The sequence below is a fragment of the Meriones unguiculatus genome, chromosome 21, assembly GCF_030254825.1.
Source record: "Meriones unguiculatus strain TT.TT164.6M chromosome 21, Bangor_MerUng_6.1, whole genome shotgun sequence".
Lineage (NCBI taxonomy): Eukaryota > Metazoa > Chordata > Mammalia > Rodentia > Muridae > Meriones > Meriones unguiculatus.
Window position 1 is genome coordinate 3,643,962 of NC_083368.1, and position 20,774 is coordinate 3,664,735.

Genomic DNA, 20,774 nt, shown 5'->3' on the forward strand with positions numbered 1-20,774 from the left:
TGTGTCAGTAATCCTCTTCTGAGTTTTAGTATGCACACAATTTTGGTCTGATGATGAAAAGCCTGAAGATGTCAGAAATTGATAGTTAGAATTTTTAATTCCTTTTGGAAGTTGTCAAAAAATTCATATACATAAAGAATATGAAGAGAGAACAAATAAATTGAGAGAACAAGCTATGAGTCACCTCCTGAACTTTATTATCACATGTCTAAAATCTGAATAATAATGATGAAATATAGTAAATGGCCTCTGGGGAAAGACACCATGGGACTGACGGTCTACCCTTGATGGTGATGATTCCGTTTCTGGAGGTAAGAATAGCATCTGACTTACTGGGTAGCCACAGATCAATTTAATATTATCAAATGAATTTATTTATTTATGGCAAAGATATGAACTTTGATGAAAAATAATAAATCTATCATATTTATTTTTTGTTTTTATTTTTAATTGATCATATTTAAACATAAGCTTTAAAAGATAAAGCAAACATTAAAAGAATAAAAGATAATTAAACTGTCACTAATATGGGATCTATGCAGATGCATTTAACAAGTGCTTAGGATGATCATAATAAATTAATTTGTGGGGAATAAATGAGGTATGAAGAAGAGAAGATGAGGGAGTTATTGTCAGAGAATCTAAGAAGCAATGAGAAGGTGAGAAGCTTGCAATTATAAAAATGACTGTGACGGGTGGTTGATGTTCTGAAAACATCATGCCTTGTACTTTTTTAGACATTAGAATAGTTAAGGCGCATAGAATTCTTAGAGTAGATGCACTACTAAACATATAATCCTGCAGAAACATGTATGTTCAGATATTTTGCTGCAATTTTTAATTTAAAAATTAAGAGAGATCTCATCTCTATTTTGAGTATTTTAATTGTGTTAATTTACTGTGTTTTATATTTAGAAAATTTGTAGACAAAATTAATACTCTTTTATTCTTCATGATCCAGAGTACTGGGTTTCATAAACACAGCATCATACAAGGTATCATACATGTTGACCCTGTTATACTCCCATACAAACTATTCTTTCTCCCTTCCCACTGCTCTTAGTTCTACCCATTTCTCCAGACAGGCTCACTTCTATATTTACCTCATTTTCTCATACAAAATTGTATGAATCTTCATAAAATATATATTCTGCAGGTGCTTTCTGCAGGATTAAATATGCAGTAGTCATTAAGTAGCCTCTTACAAGAGCTAAAATGTTCACTCTGCTTCAGGACATTGGCCATTGGAAAAATGCATGTTGTGGTGTGTGTTTCTGCAGTTAGGCAGCACCAGGGCCCTGGGAGGATGGCAAAAGAAAAGAAAAGAAAAGAAAGGAGATTGATTTCACTATTATTGAACACAGTTTAACTGCCAGACTAAGTTGAGATGTCTATTAGAAATGAAGAGATAACTGTGACTGAATTCCAGCTCTGAAGAGAAAGGAATTAGTATATATTATTACATGAGCATGTTTCCTATTGTATTAAAGTATCTTATTTTTTCGTGATTGCTTTCAGGAAATCTTAGTCGTAAGCTTTAAGACTGGATGCAGGTAAGACCTGAAATGTGTTTTGTTTGTTTGTTTGTTTGTTTGTTTGGGGGGGTGGTTTTTTTTGTTTTTTGTTTTTTGTTTTTTGTTTTTTTGAGATAGTGTTTATCTATGTAGCCTTGGCTGTCCTGCACATGCTTTGTAGACCAGGATGGCCTCAAACAGATTCGCCTAGTCTGCCTGTCTAAGTGCTGGGATTAGACATGTACACCACCACGCCCTGAAGATCTGAAATGTTTTATGTATTAATGGAGAAATCCTGTACATGACTTTCTTTAGGCCCTAGCCTTCCTCTAGTTTATAACAGTAATTTTAAGCTGCAGAAAGTTAGTGCTTCATCATATACCAGGAGCTACAGGGTGAAATGATAAAATTAATTTATTCTGTTTCCAAAGATGTGTTCACTTTATTATAATATACAAGAATTTTGAAGTCCCTGTGTTAGTGACTGGGGAAGTTGGTACTAGTGCATGTTTTCGATTTATAAGAACATCTGGCAGCACTCTACTTGAAGTAGTCATATGGAGAATAAAAAGAATATATTTGAACCAAATAATGCATGATATATATTTGTGTCTTAGCAAAACTGTTGGCTGCTGTAACAATTTTATAGCTACTTGTAATCATTTTATTTTTTAGAGTTTTAGTGTAATTCAGAATTTGTAGTTCAAAAGGAGATTATCTGATTCAAAATTTCATTTCATCTTAAATGAGATATTCTCTCTTTCTTGTTCTCTGTCTCTCTGTCTATGTTTCTGTCTGTTTGTCTCTTTTTATCTCTTCTGTCATGTTTGTGTGTATTACATGTGTGTATGTAACCTTGGGTGTCAATCTCCAGTATCATTTCTCAGATGCCATCGATCTTTTCAAAATGTGGTATTTAATTGCCCTGGATCTCATCAAATGTGTTTGGTGGTTAGTTTTCATATGCCAAGGTTCCATCTGTCTTAGCCTCCCAAGCACTATGATTACAATCATGGTAATTTTCACTCAACTTTACTTGTTTTGGGAGGTCAAGCTCTGATCCTCATGGCAAGCACGTTATACACTGACTTGTATTCCTATATTACTTAATGTTTCTAAGCCTCAACTTCCATATTCTCAGAATGAACTTTTAATAGTTCATTCATATGATACAATAAACAATACATTAACAGATATACCACCTGAAGAAAGGTAATAAGCACAAAACAAAGCAAGCTTTATAATTTCTATTTCCATTCTCGCCTGGAATCTCTCTGTCATCTGGTGATCTGACAAGCAACAAAGGAAGAAAAGAAGCAGGTTATGAAAGAGTGTTGATAATGGCCTTACATTACCCTTTTATTCCTACAATGTTTATACCATCCCACTGACTTAGAGGATAGGAAGTGATGGTGTCAGACACATTATAGCTATAAGCACTTGGAAGTAAAAAAATGTTGCTAAGGGTTAATTTATTTAAAAATATTGTTTAGAATATTGTTTGTTACTTGGTAAATTAAATGATGGCTTCACATACTAAATTTAGAATTAAAATGTATATTCACATACATGTATACATCTATGTATATAATTAGAATATTGACTATAGGACTGTAACTGAAATTTAATGCTGAATTGTTGATTGAAGCAAGCATAGGAAGCATTAATTTATTTTAGAGGACCATTATCATATGAAATTATTTAATTAATATTATTCATATCGAACTCTAGATACTAACCTAGGAGAAAAATATAGACTATAATTGCTTTTAGTTTTAGAAGCAAAAATGCTAAATTCAGATTTGACTTCAATATTTACTACAAGAATTCTGTGTCATCTCTTGCCACATCTATTAATTAATTAATTAATTAATTACAATTCATTTTGTGTCCCAGCTGTAGCCCCCTCCCTCATCTCCTCCCAGTCTCACCCACCCTCTTCCTTCTCCCCTTCTCCCCTTCCTAGTTCCTTGATAGGGGAGGACCTCATCCCCTTCTATCTGTCCCTAGTCTATTAGGTCTAATAAGGACTGGCTGCATCATCTTCCTCTGTGTCCTGGTAAGGCTACATTCCTTAGGAGGAGGTGATCAAAGAGCCAACCACTAAATCATGTCAGAGACAGCCTCTGTACCCCTTACTAGGGAATGCTCTTGGAAACTGAGCAGCCTATGGGCTTGCTCTAAACAGGGTGTCTTGTCCATGCATGGTCGTTGGTTGGAGTATTGGTCTCTGCAGGACCCCCTTGACCTAGGATTTTTGGTTCTATTGGTCTCCTTTCAGAGTTTCTGTCCCCTCAAGGACATTATATCTCCCTCTTCTTCTTCTATAAGGTTTCCAGCACTCTGCCCATAGTTTGGCTATGAGTCTCAGTATCTCCTTCAATACCCTGGTGAGTGGGGTCTTTCAGAGGTCCCCTGCAGAAAGTTCCTATCCTGTCCCTTGTCTTGCCAACTTTTTAATCCTCATTTTCTAATATCTAAAATACAAAGAAATAAACAAACAAACAAAAAACAACCAACAACTTTGTGAGAAATTCAATTGATGAGACAGAGTAGAGACCCACCAATTACTAGAAATATGTAATGATATTAGTAGTCCAGTTTTATAAGGTAAATGTTTGGATGAAAAGAATGTTGTCTTTGATGAGTGGAGAGTCCTCAGTGTTTGTTTTTTCTCAAAGCTCTTCAACAAGAACACTGTAAATGTTTAATAAATACATGAGTAGATGCAGACTTATATATTTTCCAAGTGCATGTAGCATGTTAAGTGAAGCTTAACGTTCTATCTTCAGGTGTTCAGAAAGCAGACCCTTTGACATGTTCAGAGGTCTTATAGGTATAGTGTTTTTTTATGTGAAAAATAAATGATACAGGAACCAAGAGGTATTGAAGTTAGAATGACAAAAGATCAAACCAATAGTATGCTAAACCAGTTATAAAACACCTGTTTGCTGATATACTCCAATGGTCAAGGTTTTCTCATAATTTAATTATGTAATAGTCCTAAGAATATGTGTTTACTTAATAATGAAGAATTTCCAAAGCATACAAGAATCAAGTACCAGAACATAAAGCAATAGTTGTATTAATAAAAGAAAAAAAACTGCTGTGAATTTGATATGACTGAAATTATCATCAAACTTTCACTGTTAGCTGTTGGCTTTTGTATAAATAGATGGAGAAAATATGTGTCAAGAAGGTATGAGCAAAGAAAAAAATGTACTCAACACGTGATGTCTCATTAAAAGTAATATTCCTTTTGCAGATTCTCCAGTTCAGAGTTTTATATGTTCTGTCGCTCACAAAAATGGTGAATCAAAATGAATCAAAACAATGTGACTGTGTTTATTCTTTTGGGGGTTACAAGAAATCCAGAGTTGAATCAAATATTATCTGCTTTGTTTCTAATTATGTACATATCCACAGTGTTTGGAAATCTCCTCATTATGGTAACTATAACCAGAAGCCCAAGTCTGAGGTCACCCATGTACTTCTTCCTTTTATCTTTGTCACTCATGGATGTCACTTACTCTTCTGTCATTGCTCCAAAGTTGATTATGGACTCCCTTTCTGAGAAAACTATTGTCTCATTTGAAAGTTGCATGACACAGCTATTTGCAGAGCATTTCTTCGGTGGTGTGGGCATCATCCTTCTCATCGTGATGGCCTTTGATCGCCATGTGGCCATCTGTAAGCCCCTGCACTACATGACCATCATGAGTCCTAAGGTGTGCTGCTTGATGGTAGGAGGGGCTTGCATGGGGGGGATCCATGCATGCAACCATTCAGCTTCTCTTTATGTATCAAATACCATTCTGTTGTCCAAATATCATTGACCACTTTATGTGTGACTTGTTTCCATTGCTGAAACTGGCCTGCATGGATACACATATCTTGGATCTCTTAGTCATTCTCAACAGTGGGGTGATGTACGTGTCCATTTTCCTTATTCTCGTTGCTTCCTACATGGTCATCCTCTGCTCCATTAAGTCTTATAGCTCTGAAGGGAGACGCAAAGCCCTCTCTACATGTAGTTCACATTTCACAGTGGTTGTGTTGTTTTTTTTTTTTTTTTGTGCCATGTATTTTCTTATATATGAGGCCTGTAGTGACATTTCCAATAGATAAAGCAATGGCTGTGTCCTTTACTGTTGTAGAACCAATGTTAAATCCCTTGATCTACACCTTGAGAAATGCAGAGGTAAAAAAAATGCTGTAAAGAACTTGTACATGAAACAGGGGACTAGGAGTGCTACTAACTGTTAAAACACTGAAAAATATTTAAAACAACAACAATACACACGCACACACAAAAAAAAAAAACCAGGAGACCAACAAAACTAAGATAGCTAAGGGGGTCCTGCAGTGCAGAGACTGATGAACTGATGGAGGACCATGCATGGAGAGGACCTAGATCCCCTGCTCAGATGGGACCTTTTGGCATGTCAGTCTCCATGTGATCTCTGAGAAAGAGGAGCAGGAGCTTCCTCTATCTTGAACTCAATTGACTGCTCTCAGATCACTCACCCCTGATAATGCAGCCGTGCTAAGCCATGGAGGAAGAAGACCAAAGCAGTCTTAACAAGCTATGGGAAGATGGCAATAGTGGAGAATTCGCCCTTTCAATGGACTAGGGGAAGATGATTAGGGAAAGAGGGATGGATCGTGGGACTGGGGGAGTTGAAGGAGGGGTCTTCAGTCGGGATATATAATGAATAAATTGTAAAGAAAAAATATTTAAAAGAAAACAACAAAAAACAAAACAACAACAACGAAGATCTGCTCTCCCTCCGGGGAAAAGGGATCCAGGAGACTTCTTTCATTTTAAAAGACAGAGACTGACTCTGACATGAACTCAGTGGTCTGCTCTTTGATCACTTCCCCCTGAGTGGAGAGCAGCCTTACCAGGCCACAGAAGAAGACAGTCCTGATGAGACCTGATAGACTAGGGTCAGAGGGAAGGAGAGGAGGACCTCCCCTATCAGTGGACTTGGAGAGGGGCAGGAGAGGAGATGAGGGTGGGAGAATGGGATTGGAAGGGGACTAGGGAGGGGCTACAGCACAGATACAAAGTGAATAAACTGTAATTAACAAAACAATATATTTTTTTATAAAAAAGACATAAAGATAACTCTTGGCTACTGTTTAGGTTCCAATACACTTCACCAAGATATTTTTTGATACATACCCTTCCTCACAAGAAAGTATGCACGCACACACACACAGAGACATGTATTTTGAACAGTATTAACTTTCTCAGTGTAATGTATTATCTTCTCTCCTCTCTGCTGTAATGATCTAGAGATTTTCCTTGACTGCCTTCCCATGGCTTCTTCAGCTTCCTAGTGAATTCCTACTTGAAAAAAAAAAGAAGTATTTCATGGATTTCTCTAGTCGCCACTACTGTTTATTCCCTACTCCTGTATCCAGCTTGTATCTTTAAGATTCATGATCAAAATATATTCTTTATAACTGTCTGGGATTTTATAGTCTTCACTCTCACTCTGTAATCCTTAGAACCACATGGATTACATATACTCCTACATGTTGGAACCCATCAATTAAAACATTCCTGGCTGTCAAGTATGTGTTTAGTAAGTACTGGCAAAGGAATTTAAGTCTAAAAGTTAGAAACATATATGCTCACAAATAAACAAGAAGAACATTGAAAGGCTCAATACATGTAAATACTTTAGAGAACCAAATATCCACTTTTGGATGCTGCCAAGTATCGTTTTAGGAAACAGCTTCAGATTATTAGTGCTATCTTACTAAAGAGATAAACGCTTAACAACCACTTGCTTTTATTTAGAGAAGAAAACAGAAGGGTCACTTCATAGTTGATTATAGATATTTCAGAATCACGACCATATACTGAAGTGTTGAACTCTGTACAAAACACATTATTGTTTGGTTGTAGCAGAATGTAGCTGTTGTTATATTCAAGATTCAGGCTTACAAAAACAAAGACTTTATTTCCTCTAAAATTTTAATATGATAATAATAGACACATATGTTTGGCATTTTACACTGTCTCTTATGATAGGGTACATGGAAATCCTCAGGCTCTACATAATTTACATTTTCATTTCCTTAAAGCAAACATATATTATTGTGAAAATAATTGCAGGATCAGTTATGGAATTGAAATGAAACATTTAAACTATTATAATCGTGTGTAAAACGTATTTGTTCAATGAGCATTTTAGCTGCAATGAGCATCAAATGCCTTCAGCAAACGCTGTTCAGTTTCAGTTACTCATCAGTGAGGAGAGCTGCAGAATAGGCAATGTCTCATAGCCCTTCTAGGAACCGTATGTACAGTAGCAGCTAAGAAAATGTTTGGTTAAAAAAAAAAGAAAAGCTACTTTTACATATTTCCTAGATTACAGTACTGTGAGTTTTCTAAACTGTGATTTTATAGTGCTAAGAGGAATTATAACTCTATTTCCTTCTCATTATTTGATACATTATTTTGAAGACAGCATTATAACATGTAACTGATAACATAAATTGTAACTATTGCATTTTAATCATTTAATGATGTTGAATAATATTAAGTCAACATCATCTTCATATCATAGAATTACTTTGATTTATTTCAAAGAAAATATTATAAATATGAGAATTGCCAAATAAAGCATTTATTTAAAAAAAAGAAAATGTTTTGTTATTATTTGAAGTTCATATTTTAGGGCAGGAGAGTATAACAATTTAAGTTAAAAACTTTAAGAGAAATTGTTTTTTCTCATAAAATTTCCTTGGAGCAGTGCATAGTTGTGAAGGAGGGCTCTCAGGGGGATTTCTATACTGAGATACGAATAATGCAATGTAACTCTCTAAAGGCAGATCTGTGGGCAGAACACTACAGGCAAACTAGGAAGGGTTGATTTGAAACAAGCACGAAAGGAACAAGGCAGAAACAGCAGTGAATGCTGGTCTGTGCTGGTGATGAAGGTCAAGGTGGCAGTGCCCTGTTCAAAGATTCATTTTTAAATCCTTAAATCAAAGTACAACATAAACATCAAAAGAAAAGATATCCAGTATAATTAAAAGTAAAATGCTTCATGGACTTCTGGATAGTTTTAGAAAGTTGGCATTAAAATATCTTTATATATTTCTTATATTTATTCTAACATTTCAGTAAGATATATTTCCTTTCTAATAATGACATTTTACTGATAGGGGAGGTCCTGCTCCCCTTCCATCTGATCCTAGGTTATCAGGTCTCATCAGGACCTGCAATGTCCTCCTCTGTGGCCTGGCAAGGCTGCTCCTCCCTCAGTTTTATGTGTGGGGGAGGGGGGTTGTCAAAGAGCCAGCCACTGAGTTCATGTCAGACACAGTCCCAGTTTCCCTTACTAGGGAACATACTTGGATACTGAACTGCCATGGGCTACATCTGAGCAGGGGTTCTACATTATATCTATGAATGGACCTTGGTTGAAGTATTAGTCTCAGAAAAGACCCCTGTGTTCAGATATTTTGATTCTGTTGCTCTCTGTGTGGAGCTCCTGTCCTCCCCAGGACTTACTAACTCCCTCTTATTTCATATGATTCCCTGCACACTGCCCAAAGTTTGGTTATGAGTCTCAGCATCTGCTTTGATACACTGCTAGGTAAGAGTCTTTCAGAGACTCCTGTCCTGTCCTGTTTCTTGTTTTCTTCTTCTTCCAATGTCCATCCCATTTGTCTTTCTAAGCAAGGCTTGATCATCTTACCCAGGGTCCTCCTTCTTGGTTAGCTTCTTTAGTTGTACAGATTTTAGTATGTTTATCCTATTTTATAGGTCTAGTATCCCTATCAGTGGACCTCCCTATCAGTGGATGTAGAGAGGGGCATGGTAGGAAATGAGGGAGAAAGGATAGGATTGGAAGGGAATGAAGGAGGAGGCTATAGATGGGATACAAATAAAATGTATTTAATGTTAAAAAATTAAAATTTTAATTAAAAAATAACATTTTACATTCAATTACATAGATGAAACTATGCTAATATTCCACACTAAAGTTATCATAGGTCTTTTATTAATATCATTTTTACTTTTTTCTATGTTCTGTATATCCACTGAATTAATTCACATTGGGTTCATTCATTAAACACATCAGTTCACTGGTAAAAACCTCAATTCCTCCCAATACACTTGACTTTAAGGTCAAAACTTGACTTTGATGGTAAAATATATGAACTCACTACTGTTGATAATTACTGATGAGATCACATAATAAAATGTAAATACATCAACATGATTTGTATGTTTTGAAAAAGTTACACTGTAAGAATACAAAGTTAATCTCACTAGTTAACTAACATGCAGCCACATATGTGCCACTTCCTACCTGCTCCTCTGAATTAATTATATGTGTCAAACTGAAAGCCAATGAAATTCCTTTTCCTATGTTGTGCTCATCTATCTCTTATTTAAAAGTTATTACCTTGTTGACTTTATCTTCAACACATATTTCAAATGCTATTACTCTTAATTCTTTTTCTGGTTGTTAGAAATCAACATCATGTCTCACCTGGGCAATTGTAATTACTTTGTAGATAAATTCCCTACTTTGATCATAGCATTCCCTGATTTTAATATTTGCTCCTCAAGACAGCACATCGAGATAAGTAACTTTCAAATACATAAATCTGATCAGATTGCATATCCTTTAGTCTCAGGGTAAGAGCCATATATGCTTATATGATCATCTTATGAAAGAAGTGGGAAATGGTAAGATATGGAGAGGACAAGGAGAGCAACAGAACCAAAAAATCTGAGGACAGGGATCTTTCCTGAGACTCATACTCCAACCAAGTACCACACATGGAGATAACTTAGAACCCCTGCACAGACTTAGCCCATGGCAGTTCAGTGTCCAAGTGGGTTCCATAGTAATGGGAACAGGGATTGACATGAACTGATTAACCTGCTCTTTGATCACGTACCCCTAAGGGGGGAGCAGCCTTACCAGGCCACAGAAGATGACAATGCAGCCACTCCTGATGAGATCTGATAGACTAGTATGAGAAGGAAGGAGAGGAAGACTTCCCTATCATCGCACTTGAGGAGAGGCATGTGTGGAGAAGGGGGAGGGAAGGTGTATTGGGAGGGGAGAAGGGAAGGGTTTATGGGGAGATACAAAGTGAATAAAGTGTAATTTATAAAAATTAAAATAAAAAAATTAAAAAATATATACTATTGAATGACCCTAATTTGAACTATTTCTTTTTGGATAATAGTATAGAGGTGAAAGATGTTCAGTTGTAATACATCACCTCTATAACCTCATCATCACAGTCAACCAATTGGTCTACTATGTCATACCACAAGAAAGATACCACAATTCTTTAATTTTCTTTTGAAAATGAACGATCAGCCCTGGTTTACTCTCAGTGCAGGAAAATACAGTTAGACAGGTGAAGGAAATCAACAAAATGGTTCAAAATCTGAAGATAGAACTGGAAAAATTAAAGAAAACACAAATGGAGGAAATAGTGGAGAGGAAGAACTTAGGAAAGAAAACAGGAACCTACATAGGTAAGCAAAACCAATAAACTACAAGAGATGGAAGAAAGAATCTCAGGTGTGGAAGATACAATGGAAGAAACTGGTGCATCCATCAAAGAGAATACTAAATCTAAAAAATTTCTGACACAAACATCCAAGATATCCAAGACAACATAAAAAGACAAAACCTAAGAGTAATAGGAATAGAGGAAAAAGATTTCCATCTCCAAGACCCAACAAAATCATAGAATAAAATTTATTTTTTTTTATTTTATTTCCAACAAAATCATAGAATAAAATTTCCCCAACTTAAAGGAGAAGCCTATAAGCATACAAGAGGCCTACCGAACAGCTAATAAATTAGAACAGAAAAGAAAATCCTTCTGCCACATTATAATCAAGTATAGATAAAAGAAAAAAAATACTAAAAGCTGCAAAGGAAAAAGACCAAAATAACATATAATGGCAAACACATCAGAATCACGCCTGAATACTCAACAGAGACTATAAAGGGCCTTGTTGGATATCATGCAGATCCTAAGAGAACACAGAGGTCAGCCCAGGCTACTATACCCAGAAAAACTCTAAGTCATCATAGATGGTGGAAACAAATATTCAATGATAAAAACAAATTTCAATAATACCTATACACAAATGCAGCATTACAGAGTTTACTAGAAGGAAAAATACAACTGAAGAAAACTAACTACTTTCAGGAATATAAATAACCTCACAAAGCAAAACTAAAAGGAAATAAATAACCTCACTACAGCAAAACTAAAAGTAGCCAAGCACACAATCACACTACCACAGCCAACATCAAAATCAAAGGATCAAACAGCCACTGGTCGTTAATCTCTGTCAACATCAATGGACTCAATTCTCCAATAAAAAAGACACAGACTAACAGAATGGATGTGTAAACAAGACCCAAAAACCTGTTGCATACAAAAAACACACCCAAGGCACAAAGATAGACATTACCTAAGATTAAAGGGCTAGAAGACAGATTTCCAAGCAAATGGATCCAAGAAGCAAACAGGAGTAGCCATTCTAATGACTAATAAAATAGACTTTCAACCAAAATTAATCAAAAGAGATGGGGAAAGACATTTCATATTCATAAAAAAAAAATTGCACCAGGAAGACATCACAATCCTGAACATCTATGCCCCAAATACAAGGGCACCCACATTTATAAAAGAAACATTAATAAAACTGAAAACACACAAAGGTCCCAACACATTAATAGTGGGAGACTTCAACACCCCACTCTCAACAAAAGACAGGTCAACAAAACAGAAATTAAACAAAGAAACAATGACTCTAACAGAGATCATGACAAAAATGAACATAACAGACATCTACAGAACCTTTCACACAAACACAAAAGAATTTACCTTATTCTCAGCACCTCATGGAACCTTCTCCAAAATAGACCATAGAGTTGGTTACAAAGCATGCCTCAACAGATACAAGAAGATTGAAATAATCCCTTGTATCCTATCTGACCACCATGGACTCAAGCTGGACCTCAACAACAGCAATAGCAAAAAAGCCTACACATGCGTGGAAACTGAACAACTTGGTACTCAATGACAGCTGGGTCAGGGAAGGAATAAAGAACAAAATTAAAGTCTTCCTAGAATTCAATGAAAATGAAGGCACAACATACCCAAACTTACGGGACACAATGAAAGCAGTGTTAAGAGGAAAGTTCATAGCACTAAGTGCCTTTAAGGAGAATTTTGAAACATATCATACAAGCAACTTAAAGCCTCACCTGAAAGCCTTAGAAAAAGAAGAAACAGACATATCCAAGAGGAGTAGGCAGCTGGAAATAATCAAACTCAGGGCTGAAATCAATAAATTAGAAACTAAACTATTCAAAGAATCAATGAAACTAAGAGCTGGTTCTTTGAGAAAATCAACAAGATAGACAAACCCTTAGACAAACTAACTAAAAGGCAGAGAGACACTATCCAAATCAAGAAAATCAGAAATAAAAAGGGAGACAAAATGACAGACACTGAGGAAATCCAAACAATCATTAAGTCTTACTACAAAAGATTATATGCCATGAAATTTGAAAATCTGAATGAAGTGGACAATTTTCTTGATCAAATTCTACTTAACAAAGCTGAATCAAGACCAGGTAAATCAATTAAATACTCCTATATCCACTAAGGAAATAGAAGCTGTCATTAAGTCCCCCTCCCGCCCCAAAAAAAAGACCCAGGGAGAGAGGGTTTCAGCGCAGAATTCTACAAGACATTCAAAGAAGAGCTAACACAAATATTCTTCAAATTACCCCACAAAATACAAACAGACGGAACACCACCAAACTCCTTCTATAAAGCCGCAGTCACCTTGGTACCTAAACCTCACAAAGACACAACAAAGAGAGATAATTTCAGATCTATCTCTCTTATGAACGTTGATGCAAAAATACTCAATAAAATACTTGCAATCTTAATCCAAGAACACATAAATGATATCATCCACCATGACCAAGCATCCCAAGCATGCAGGGGATCAATGTAATCTACCATATAAACAAACTGAAGGAGAAAAACCATATTATTATCTCCTAAGTTCCCTCCAAAACATTTGACAAACTCCAACAACAATTCATGTTTAAAGTCTTAGAAAGTCTTACAAGGCACTTAGCTAACCATAGTAAAGACAATATATAGCAAAAATAGCCAACATCAAACTAAACAGAGAGAAACTTAAATCAATCCCATTGAAATCAGGGACAAGGCAAGGCTGCCCACTCTCTAGGTATCTCTTCAGCATAGTCCTTGAAGTCCTACCTAGAGCAAAAGACAACTAAAGGATTTCAAGGGTATAGAAATCAGAAAGGAAGAAGTCAAAGTATCACTATTTGCAGATGATATGTTAGTATATATGAGTGACTCCCAAAATTCAACCAGAGAACTCCTTCAGCTGATAAACATCTTCAGCAAAGAAGCTGGGTACAAAATTAACTCAAAAAAAAAAAATCAGAAGCCCTCCTGTATACCAAAGACAAAAGGGCTGAGAAAGAAATTAGGGAAACACCACTTTGCACAATAGCCACTAATAACATAAAGTACCTTGGTGTGACTCTAACCAAGAAAGTGAATGACCTGTTTGAAAAAAAAAAAAAACCTTCAAGTCTCTGAAGAAGGAAATTGAAAAAGATATCAGAAGTTAGAAATATCTCTCATGCTTAAGGATTGGTTCAATTAACATAGTGAAAATGATCATCTTGCCAAAAGCAATCTACAGATTCATTGTCATTCCCATCAAAATACCAACACAATTCTTTACAGAACTTGAAAGAACAATTCTCAACTTCATATGGAAAAACAAATAACCCAGAATTGCCAAAATGATCCTGTACAACAGATCATCTGGAGGTATCTCCATCCCTGATCTCAAGCTGTACTATAGAGCAATAGTAATAAAAACTGCATGGTATTGGCATAGAAACAGAAAAGTGGATCAATGGAACAGAATAGAAGACCCAGAAACAAACCCACACACACAAAAATACTTGATTTTTTTTATAAAGAAGCCAAAACCATTCAATGGAAAAAAAGACATCATCTTCAAAAAATGGTGCTGTTCCAACTACATGTCTACCTGTAGAAAAATGAAAATAGATCCATATTTATCACCCTGTAAAAAACTAAAGTCCAAGTGGATCAAAGAACTCAACATAAAACCAGACACACTAAATCAGCTAAAAGAAAAAGTGGCGAATAGCCTAGAACTCATTGGCACAGGAGACAATTTCCTGAACAGAACACCATCAGCACAGGCTCTAAGAGCAACAATCAATAAATGGGACCTCATGAAACTGAAAAGCTCCTGTAAAGAAAAAGGACACTGTCGTCAGAACAAAATGACAGCCTACAGACTGGGAAAAGATCTTCACCAAACTTATATATGACAGAGGACTAATATCCAGAATATGTAAAGAACTCAAGAAGTTACAAAGCAACAAATCACAAGGAAGGGATCAGCTTCAAACAAAAATGAGTAGAAAGCAATGTTGAGAGTCTTGTAGCCCTGTAGAGAACGGGATTTATTTTATTTTATTTTATTTTTATTATTAGTTACATTTTATTAACTCTGTATCCCAGCTGTGTCCCGCTCCCTCATTCCCTCCCAAACCCTCTCTTCCTTCCTCATCTCCTCCCTGCCCCTTTTCAAGTCCACTGATTGGGGAGGACCTCCTCCCCTTTCATTTGACCCTGTTTTATCAGGTATCTTCAAGACTGGCTGTGACTACAGAAAGGTGAGACTTGCAACTATAATACTTACTGGAAAAAGCATATCATCTTAGGCACCTCAGAATTTTTTACTGAAATCTTGTTCAGAGAACTGTGTTCATCTCCTGCAGCTACAGCAACACAGAAGGTAGTATCTCAATTGTCCAAGGAGAGGGGGAAGCTAAGCTGAACTGTTGCCTTGCATTACAAAAACACTAAATTGCTGACTTGGGTATATTTACATATTGTAATTTTTCAGAATTTAACATGGAGAAACCAGTATTTAAAAAAAAAGGCAACAAATCAAGTAATCCAATTTAAAAAATGGGGTACAGAACTAAACAAAGTATTCTCTGTAGAGGAATATAGAATGGGAGAGAAACACTTAAAGAAATGCTCAACGTCCTTAATCATCAGGGAAATGTAAATCAAAATAACCCTGAGATTTCACCTTACACCCATCAGACTGGCCTAGATCAAAAACTCAACACATGCTGGAGAGGATGTGCAAAAAGTGGAGCCCTCCTCCACTGCTACTGGGAATGTAAACTTATATAACCACTTTGGAAATCAAGTTGGCACTTTCTCAGACAATCAGGAATTGCACTACCTCAAGATCCAGCTATACCACTCCTAGGAATAGATCTAAAATATGTCAACAAGTAGATATGCTCAATCATGTTCATAGCAGGGTAGAATTCTGTGCTGAAACCTTCTGGCTATGAAAGGGAGATTTTGATGGTTTCTTCTATTTCCTTCAGTTATATAGGACGGTTTTATGCATTTATCTGATCTTGATTTAAGTTTGGTAAATGGAATCTATCAAGAAAATTATCCATTTCATTTAGATTTTCAAGTTTTGTGGCATATAGGTTTTTGTAGTAGGACCTAATTTCTCAGTGTCTTTTGTTATGTTCTTTTTCTTTCTGAGTATGGTGATTTGGATAGTTTCTCACTGCCTTTTAATTAGTTTGGCTAAGGATTTGTCTATCTTGTTGATTTTCTCAAAGAACCAGCTCTTGGTCTCATTGATTCTTTGAATTGTTTTCTTTCTTTTTTTTAAATTCTTTATTAATTACACTTTATTCACTTTGTATCCCCCCTGTGGTTCTCTCCCTCCTCCCATCCAAATCCCTCCCTTCTTCCACCCTCTCCATGCATGCCCCTCCCCAAGTCCACGATAGGGAAGGTCTTCTTTTCCTTCCTTCTGATCCTAGTCAATTTGGTCTCATCAGGAGTGGCTGCATTATCTTCTTCTGTGGCCTGGCAATGCTGCTTCTCCCTCCCCCCGAGGGGAGGTAATTAAAGAGCAGGCCAATCAGTTCATGTAAGAGACAGTCCCTGTTCCTATTACAATGGAACCCATGTAGATACCTCACAAAGACCCAACAAAGAAAGAGAATTTCAGGCTAATCTCCCTTATGAACATTGATGCAAAAATACTCAACAAAATACTTGCTAACCGAGTACAAGAACACAACAAAGAATCATATCATCCACTATGACCAAGTAGGCTTCATCCCAGGTATGCAGGGGTGGTTCAATATATGGAAATCCATTAATGTGAGCCACCATAGTAACAAACTGAAAGAAAAAAAAAAACATAATAATCTCCCTAGATGCTGAAAAAGCATTTGACAAAATCCAACATTCATTCATGTTTAAAGTATTGGAGAGATCAGGGATACAAGGCACATATCTAAACATAGTAAAGGCGATATACAGCAAGCCTATAGCCAACATCAAACTAAATGGACAGAAATTTAAAGCAATCCCACTGAAATAAGGGACAAGACAAGGCTGCCAACTCTCTCCATATCTCTTCAACATAGTTCTGGAAGTCCTTGTTAGAGCAATAACAGTTGAAGGAGATCAAGGGGATACAGATTGGAAAGGAAGAAGTCAAATTATCACTATTTGCAGATGATATGATAGTATACGTGAGTGACCCCAAAAACTCTACCAGGGAACTCCTACAGCTGATAAACACCTTCAGCAAAGTGGCTGGATACAAAATTAACTCAAAAATAATCAGTAGCCCTCCTGATACAAAAGACAAAAGGGCTAAGAAAGAAATTATGGGAACAACACCAGAAATAGCCACAAATGATATAAAGTAACTTGGTGTAACCCTAACCAAGCAAGTCAAAAACTTGTATGAAAAAAAAATCAAGTCTCTGAAGAAAGAATTAGAAGAAGATATCAGAAGATGGAAAGATCTCCCAGGATAGCTGCCCCAGCTTGTTTTCTGGTTCCATTTGTTTGAAAAACATTTTTAAACACTTTTGCTCTGAGGTAGTGTTTATCTTTGTTGCAGAGGTGTGTTTCTTGGATGCAGTAGAATGTTGGATCCTATTTCTGCGACCATTCTGTTAGTCTGTGTCTTTTCATTGGGGAGTTGAGTCTGTTGATGTTGATAAATAATAATGACCAATGAATGTTAGTTCCTTTTAGTGTGGAGTTGACTGTGTTTCAATGCTTGTTTTCTTTTAATTTTTTGTTGTAACGTTATCTATATCCTGTGTTTTCTTGGGTGTAGTTGATTTTGTTGGATAGTTTTCCTTTTAGTATCTTTTGTTGGGCTGGTTTGCTGTGTAGATATTGTTTAAGTTTAGTTTTGTCATGGAATATTTTGTTTTCTCCATCTATGTTGATTGAAAGCTTTGCAGGGAATAGTAGTTTGAGTTGGCATCTGTAGTCTCTTACGGTCTGCATGACATCTGCCCATGTCCTTCTGTCTTTCATAGTTCTAATGAGAAGTCTGGTGTGATTCTGATAGATCTTCCTTTATATGCTACTTGGCCTTTTTTCTTTGTTATTTTTAATATTTTTCTTTGTTATGTAGATTTAGTATTTTGGCCATTATGTGACATGAGGAGTTTCTTTTCTGGTCTAGTCTATTTGGTAGTCTATAGGCCTCCTGTATATTAAGAACATCTTTCTTTAAGTTGGGAAAATTTTCTTTCTTTTTTTTTACTTCTACTTACTTTTTATTAAAATAAATTCTTCTACAAGATATGTCAACCATAGTTTCTCCTCCTACCAGTCTTCCCAGCAACACTCCAACCACCTCCCCAAGATACACTCAGAAAAGAGCAGGTCTTCGAAAGACAAAAACAAACACAACAAAAACAATATACAATAAAACAAGTCAAAAGCCCTTGTATAGATGTTGAACAAAGCAACCCAATATCTGAAAGAGTCCCAAGAGCAGGTAAAAGGTCCAGCCACCCCTGCTTTTACTTCTAGGAACCACACAAAAACACCAAGCTAACAGCCATTACATATACCTATAATACGTGTTATCTATATCTATATCTATATCTATATCTATATATATATATATATATATATATATATATAGAGAGAGAGAGAGAGAGAGAGAGAGAGAGAGAGATGTAGCGGACCTGGTACAGATCCATGCAGGCAGTATGTTTGCCACTTCAGATCCTGTGATGTCATGTGAGCCCTCCTTAGTAGATTAAGTAGGCCATGTTTTTCTGGAGTCCTTTACCGCCTCTGGCTCCTACAATCTTTCCTGCTCCTATTCCATGGAGTTCCCCAATATCCAAGGGGAGGGACCCATGGAGACCTCCAGTTTAGACTCTCTCCTCACATGTTTGGCTGTGGGTTTCTGTGCTCAATCCTACATGCTGCAGAGAAAGACTTTCTTATGATGACCAACAACATCAATCTAGGAATATAGCAGAATATCATTAGGAATTGTTTCATCATTGATTCTTTTCCCCAAGTCATGGTTGGTTCTACCTTATGAGTCTGGGCTATCTAGTCTCCTGTTTCTAGCCCCCCAGGCAGGGTTTCTATAGTGGCTGTACAAGCTTTCACTACCACCAGTAGTGGAGAAATGTTTCTCCTTGCTCCCCATTCTTGCCAACATGAGCTACTGCTTGTGTTACTGATCATCGATCATCTTCATTTTGAAAGATGCAAAATGGAATCTCAATGTAGTTTATATTTGCATTTTCATGATGGCTGAGAAAGAATATTGAACTTTTCTTTCTTTTTTTTCAATGCAGTTTATTCAGGAACCTTGAACAATCATCTGAGCCTGGGGAAAGCCAGCCCACAGCTTAAATAGCCTCTGGGTAGCCAGCCCCAGCATGCCATGTGGGCAATGCAGATAGGTCCACATACATGGAAGCAAGCCAGATCCTTAGCCTTAGCCAAATGTGGAGTTGTTTGTGACAGAGAGCACTCACCATCGGGAAGGTGGAAGGCAGAAACCAGCTCCATCTTTCAGGCGTGGCATTACGCAGCTCTCTACAATTCCCCCTTTTTGTTTTAGACGCATCAGGCAAGAGTAGAGGTCTGATCTCTGATATTAGAAATAAATTGGGACTTTGTACCGATGTTCATTTAGGTGTCATCCACCCAAAGAGCATCAGATCCGTCTGATAACCTTTTTCTCAGAGGCAGGACCTGGGGCATCAACCTGCATGCAATCAGACTTGCTCTTCTCTGGGTCGAAAGGCTGACCCTGAGTGCAGTGCTTAGCCTCGCATCCTGAGCGTAACATTTTAGCTTTTTATGGTAGCCAGCCATGCTTGGGGCGAAGGTCCTGCTTCAATGGCTGTAAAGGCCTGAATGGTCATGGATGCATTACACTGTTGTGAGACTCTAATCTTGCATATATACCACAGGCAAACCAAGGAGACCAACACCAGAAGGCCTGCTAACGCTCCCATGCCCGCCCATTCCTTCAGATGATTCATGGCTGCAGCAATCCATGATGATAATCCTGTGGCTAGTCCTGCGTCCACTCTGGTAGAATTTACTGTGACAATGGCCACTCTCAGCTGCTCCATCGTAGTATCGAATTCTCCAGTCCAATTACCTAAAATATAGCTAGAGAATTGTTTAGACAGATTTGCAGCACAGAAAAAATTCTCATTTTGTATGCTAGTGACACAAAGTCCAGCATACTTTCATTGACAGCCAAGTTGAACGATTTGCCATAGGGTATCAGTTTGCTCCTGCACAGGGTCAATCCTCTGATTGAACACCATCAAGCCTCCTTTTAGTTGAGCATTAATTCCTTTTTGTATATCTAAGGCATGAGCTACATTGGCTAAAAGATTATTCAAGGTCTGAGCAGTCTGCACAGTATGACTCCTGGCTAATGCCCTGGTGGTAGCTCCAACAGCCACCAATGAGATGGCAGTAACAATGGCGATTGTAATTCCAAGATCATTTTTCTGTCTGAAGAGAGTCATAGCATGAGGGGCATCAACGGACACAGGCACCCAGCGAGGCATGCGAGTAACCAGGGCATACCTAAATTCACTAGCATTCTGGCATTGGGCAAAAAAGCAAGTATCATTACCAGAATTACTTGGCTCTATCTGGCTAATAATGAATAAAAATGAGGGATATAAACAAACAGGTGTGGGCTTATAGGAAATATTATGAGAAGCCTTAAACCCCTCGTTGGAACATCCTGCATCAGTTCTAGAACTAGCAGTGGTGGTGTCCGAGGTC

The 20,774-nt window shown here is 37.0% G+C and overlaps 1 pseudogene; it reads left to right on the plus strand.

Moving 5' to 3' along the window:
• Positions 1-4,834: 4,834 nt before the first annotated feature.
• On the plus strand, positions 4,835-5,733 carry LOC110543859 (olfactory receptor 4C6-like; annotated as a pseudogene).
• The last annotated feature ends 15,041 nt before the right edge of the window (positions 5,734-20,774 follow it).